Raw genomic sequence first — 6000 nt, forward strand, 5'->3', positions numbered from 1 at the left:
GCCAATGAAGGCGCCAAATCCTTGCCATTATAGGATCATTGGCCTCCAAGCCCTTTAAAGATAGGGGTTTTTAAGGGTTATTGATCTATCTTCGTTATTCATTATCCGTTATCGGTCAGTTCATAATACGCTTCAAAGCCTAGGAGCCGGGACACTTACTCTCAGCCAAAAGGCCAAGCTAAGGTCCTAGCCCTAAAGCCTTGCTGCGATCATTGCGAATGCACCGTTCCCGGAGGTACTGCAATACCGGGCCGATGCGTGGAGTGGACAGAGCAAGCTCTTATTCCATCTCCAGAATGCAATAATCAAAGGCCAAGCTGGCCAAGCTAAGGAGTGGTGACAAGTCCAGCACATGGGCAGCCAGTTTAAAAAACCACAGCCGGTCAAAAACTATAGGAATGAGCCCTTTAAAGATAGGGGTTTTGGGGTTTATAAGGGTTATTGTTCTATCTTCGTTATTCATAATCCATTATCTGTTATCGGTCAGTTCATAATACGCTACAAAGCCTAGGAGCCAGGACACTTACTCTCAGCCAAAAGGCCAAGCTAAGGTCCTATCCCTAAAGCCTTGCTGCGATCATTGCAAATGCACCGTTCCCGGAGGTACTGCAATACCGGGCCGATGCGTGGAGTGGACAGAGCAAGCTCTTATTCCATCTCCGGATTGCAAAAATCAACTTAGCCAAAGGCCAAGCTAAGGACCTAGCATCAAAGCCAGAAGTTTCTGGCCGTGAAGCAGATGCCGTTGGCCGTCCAGGCGGGATGCTTGTTTTTGACAGGCACGCTTGATGCATTGCGAGCGTGATCCTACTAGCGTGTTGGTACCTTTCAAAGGCACGGTTTGGGATGAAAATATTATTATTATTAAAGCTTTGAAAACTCTCTCGGTGTACCGTCTTTCTTCGTAAATATGTGTAACCATGTATAATATGTATTTATATTTTTGTAATGCATTTACTTTAGATATTTATTCTGTTATGTGTTCTACGAGCGAATCAAAAAGAAGGGGGGGAGCAAACGAGGGCTGATGGGAAGTGGAGTAAAGCTGAGTTACCGGTAGATCTGTCTGTTGTTGCAGCGGACAATAGTGGATATATATTTTTCCCACCCTTAACTTTGGAAATATACATTTTGTTTTCTTGGATTACTTTCAACGGGACCCGGACTTTACAAGTCTGCATCATACGTTAAATACGGGTATCATTTTCCATTCATGATGCCAACTGTGGTTCTAAAATTGAGTACTAGCAAGGCTTTGATGCTAGGTCCTTAGCTTGGCCTTTTGTGTACTTTCTATGAAGTCACTATCTTTGATTTTTGCATTTCGGAGATGGAATATGAGCTTGCTCTGTCCACTCCACGCATCGGCCCGGTATTGCAGTACCTCCGGGAACGGTGCATTCGCAATGATCGCAGCAAGGCTTTAGGGCTAGGACCTAAGCATGGCCTTTTGGCTGAGAGTAAGTGTCCCGGCTCCTAGGCTTTGTAGCGTATTATGAACTGACCGATAACGGATAATGGATAATGAATAACGAAGATAGATCAATAACCCTTAAAAACCCCTTTGATGCTAGGTCCTTAGCTTGGCCTTGATGCTAGGTCCCTAGCTTGGCCTTGATGCTAAGTCCTTAGCTTGGCCTTTTGCTTTGATGCTAGGTTCTTAGCTTGGCCTTTGAAGTCACTATCTTTGATTTTTGCATTTCGGATATGGAATATGAGCTTGCTCTGTCCACTCCACGCATCGGCCCGGTATTGCAGTACCTCCGGGAACGGTGCATTTGCAATGATCGCAGCAAGGCTTTAGGGCTAGGACCTTAGCTTGGCCTTTTGGCTGAGAGTAAGTGTACCGGCTCCTAGGATTTGTAGCGTATTATGAACTGACCGATAACGGATAATGGATAATGAATAACGAAGATAGATAGATAGATAGATAGATAGATAGATACTTTATTCATCCCCTAAGGGAAATTCACATTTCCAGCAGCATCCCTGAGCTGAGAACAGTACAATAATAAAGCCAAAAGAATACAATATACAAATACCCAGTGTGACGTGCAAATGCCCACTGTAGCGTGTTATATAGAGTAACTAAATAGTGCTACACAGAATACATATTGCAGTAAGATTCGGTAATATCCAATGTAGGTGGTGTGGTTTAATGTGGGCCTTTACTCTGCCGGGTGGAGTTAAAGAGCCTCATGGCATGAGGAAGAAAAGATCTCTTCAGTCTGTCCGTAGTACAAGACAGTGACAGCAGTCTGTCGCTGAAACTGCTCTTCTGTCTGGAGATAATGCTGTGTAGTGGATGCGATGGATTGTCCATGATTGACCTCAGCTTTTTCAGTGCTCGTCTCTCAGCTACTGTTGTTAGGCTGTCCAGCTCTTTGCCCACAACAGAGCTCGCTTTCCTAGCCAGTTTCTTAGGACGAGAGGCATCCTTCTTCTTGACGCTGCCTCCCCAACACGCTGCCGCATAGAAGAGGGCGCTTGCCACTACTGTCTCATAGAATATTTTCAGGAGCTTTTTGCAGATGTTGAAGGAGGCCAGCCTTCTGAGGAAGTAAAGTCGGCTTTGCCCTTTCCTACATAGAGCTTCTGTGTTGGCAGTCCAGTCCAGTTTGTTGTCCAGCTGCACACCCAGGTATTTGTAGGTCTGGACAAATTCTACACATTCTCCCTTGATGGTTACAGGAACCGGGTGAGTTCTGGTTCTCCTGAAGTCCACCACCATCTCTCTGGTCTTGGTGGTGTTTAGGTGCAGGTGGTTTGCGTCGCTCCATCGGACAAAGTCCTGAATCAATTTCCTGTACTCCTCCTCCTGCCCGTTTCTGATACATCCCACGATCGCAGTGTCGTCGGCAAACTTTTGCACATGGCAGGACTCAGAGTTGTACTTAAAGTCCGATGTATATAGAGTGAATAGGAACGGAGAGAGAACGGTCCCCTGCGGAGATCCTGTGCTGCTAACCACAGTGTCCGATGTACAGCCCCCCTGTTTCACATACTGGGGTCTGCCTGTCAGGTAGTCAGTAATCCATTCTACAAGGTGTGAGCTAACTCCCATCTCTGTCAGTTTCCTACTCAGTAGCAGAGGCTGTATGGTATTGAAGGCACTGGAGAAGTCCAAAAATGTAATCCTCACAGCCCCCTTCGCCCTATCCAGGTGTGAGAGGGATCGGTGTAACATGTATACTATAGCATCCTCCACTCCCACCTTCTCCTGGTAAGCAAATTGCAGTGGGTCGATGGCGTGACGGACCTGTAGCCTCAGGTGGTGCAGCAGCAGCCGCTCCATGGTCTTCATCACATGTGATGTCAGGGCGACCGGCCTGAAGTCGTTGAGTTCCTCAGGTCTTGATTTCTTTGGGACTGGGATGATGCAGGATGTTTTCCACAGCTGAGGGACCCTCCCCTGTTCAAGGCTCAGGTTGAAGATGCGCTGTAGAGGGTCTCCCAGCTCAGACGCACAGGCTTTCAGCAGTCGGGGGGATACTCCATCCGGACCAGCTGCCTTGCTGGTTCGTAGCCTTCTCAGCTCTCCACACACCTGGGCTGAAGTTATTTTTAGTGGGGGGATGTCTTCCATGCTAGTGTCCAGAGGGGGAGGGGGAAGGACAGCTGCATTACTCAGGGATGAGGATGAGGCGGAGTGGTCAAACCTGTTGAAAAAGTTGTTCAACTGGTTGACTCGCCCCACATCTATATCCACATCCACACCCTGCTTGGTGCTGCAGCCAGTAATTGTTTTCATCCCTTCCCACACCTCCTTCATGTTGTTGTTCTGCAGCTTTTTCTCCAACTTCCTCCTGTACTGCTCCTTTCCTTTCCGTAGCTGGACTTTGAGCTCCTTCTGTACTCGTTTTAGCTCCTGATCATCACCATTTTTAAAGGCCCTCTTCTTTTGGTTCAGAAGGCACTTGATGTCGCTCGTGATCCAGGGCTTGTTGTTGGCATAGCAGCGTACAGTCTTTATAGGAACAACATTGTCCATGCAGAACTTAATGTAGTCAGTAGTGCAGTTTGCCATCTCCTCAATGTCCCTACTGCTGGACCCTAGCAGGACATCCCAGTCCGTACATCCAAAGCAGTCTCTCAGAGCCTGCTCTGCCTCGGTGGACCATTTTCTAAATGAGCGTGTGGTTGTTGGTAGCCTCCTCACTTTTGGTTTGTACTGTGGTTTAAGCAGAATGAGGTTGTGGTCTCCTTTTCCAAGGGCAGGCAGTGGTTTAGCGCTGTATGCATTTTTTATATTCGCATACAGAAGGTCAATAGTCCTATTTCCCCTGGTCTTGCAGTTCACATACTGGACGAAAGAGGGCAGTGTCTTATCAAGTGTCATGTGGTTGAAGTCCCCAGAGATTAACATTGCAGCCTCCGGGTGTTGTGTCTGAAGTTTTGCCACCGCGGAGTGGATGACGTCACACGCTACTTCCGCATCAGCGCGCGGTGGGATGTAAACAATGACAGCAATGGCGTGTCCGAACTCTCTGGGCATGTAATAGGGACGAAGACTTACAGCCAAAAGTTCGACATCACGGCAGCAGATAGAAATCTTTGTTTTTACATGCCCGGGGTTACACCACCTCGTGTTCACGTAGATAGCCAGTCCCCCTCCTTTGCGCTTCCCACTGACTTTTGTCCCTCTGTCAGCCCGAACAGCGCAGAAGCCGTTTAGCGCGATGTTAGCGTCCGTGATGCTAGACGTAAGCCACGTTTCCGTAAAGCAAAGCAAGCTGCACTCCCTGTATGCTTTGATGTCTTTCACAAGCACAGCCAGTTCGTCGATCTTATTCGGTAGGGAGTTGACATTCCCCATGATTATGGACGGTACCGTGGGCTTATATCACCACTTCGCCGCTAGCCGCTTAGCTTTTACCTTAGCACCGGCTCTGCAACCCCGGTAGGGTCGCCTCACCTCGTTAGGTAAAAGTGGGACCGTGCCGGCTCGAGAGTTCTTCAGGTCGAGGAGTAGGTTTCTTGAATATACGTATTTTTGCGAGTTGAAACCCATATCCATAGGATAGAAAGTAATCCAAGTGTTGCAAGGCACTGATAAAGTAAGCAAAAATAAATAAATAAATAAGTAAATCACAAAAGTAGCGAAAATAACACGGGAGCTGCTGGAGTGGCTGCCATTCGTGACGGCGCCGGAAGTAGATCGATCAATAACCCTTAAAAACCCCTAAAACGTCATATTGCCAGACATAAGAGCTTGCTCTGTCCACTCCACGCATCGGCCCGGTATTGCAGTACCTCCGGGAACGGTGCATTTGCAATGATCGCAGCAAGGCTTTAGGGCTAGGACCTTAGCTTGGCCTTTTGGCTGAGAGTAAGTGTCTAGATAGATACAATAGATAGATAAATAGATAGATACAGTAGATGCAACTCCTGGGCTTTGTAGCGTATTATGAACTGACCGATAACGGATAATGGATAATGAATAACGAAGATAAAACAATAACCCTTAAAAACCCCAAAACCCCTCCCCAGACATAACGAAATTGTGAATATGCTCGATTGCTGTTAAGATTGTCGAGAAGGGTTGTTCAAACCTCACATTGTTTGTTTGCTGTTATTAGTGTCAATACATTTGTTCAAACCAAAAATTCAGTTACAATTGTGGATCTAACAGCCTGTTCTGGGTTAAACTTGTGATTGAGTCACAAGTTTCAATGCGCGCGCGCGGCTTATACACAGGTGCGGCATGTGTAAGTACAAAAGTGGCAAAACACTTAAAAAGGGGTGGGTGCGGCTTATAATTAGGTGCGCTCTATAGTCCAGAATTTACGTTATGAATGTGTGTGTACAGTAATCCCTCGGTTATCGCGGTTAATGGGGACCAAAACCACCCGCGAAAAGTGAAAATCTGCGAAGTAGCGACGCCCCTTCAAAATTGCTTAATTATTATTATTATTTTTTTTTTATTTATGTATTTTTTTTTTTGGACTTGCGAAGCCCTGAACCACAAATTAGCTACGGCCCTTCAAAATTGCTATAAAA

General features: G+C 46.7%; 1 protein-coding gene, 1 non-coding gene and 3 pseudogenes across 5 annotated transcripts in view; 2 read left to right on the forward strand and 3 right to left on the reverse strand.

Annotated features, from left to right (window-relative positions):
- The window catches only part of dlc1 (DLC1 Rho GTPase activating protein), a 108678-nt gene that overhangs the window by 25358 nt on the left and 77320 nt on the right, over positions 1-6000 (reverse strand). The window lies entirely within an intron of this gene.
- Positions 221-310, reverse strand: LOC148361987 (U2 spliceosomal RNA; annotated as a pseudogene).
- LOC148361988 (U2 spliceosomal RNA) lies at positions 582-740 on the reverse strand (annotated as a pseudogene).
- LOC148361989 (U2 spliceosomal RNA) lies at positions 1270-1406 on the forward strand (annotated as a pseudogene).
- LOC148361990 (U2 spliceosomal RNA) lies at positions 1600-1783 on the forward strand. Its single transcript, XR_015851231.1, has one exon. It is a non-coding gene; the product is annotated as a U2 spliceosomal RNA (small nuclear RNA).

Source organism: Urocampus carinirostris, chromosome 8, assembly GCF_059441175.1.
Source record: "Urocampus carinirostris isolate Australia breed hairy pipefish chromosome 8, RoL_Ucar_1.0, whole genome shotgun sequence".
Lineage (NCBI taxonomy): Eukaryota > Metazoa > Chordata > Actinopteri > Syngnathiformes > Syngnathidae > Urocampus > Urocampus carinirostris.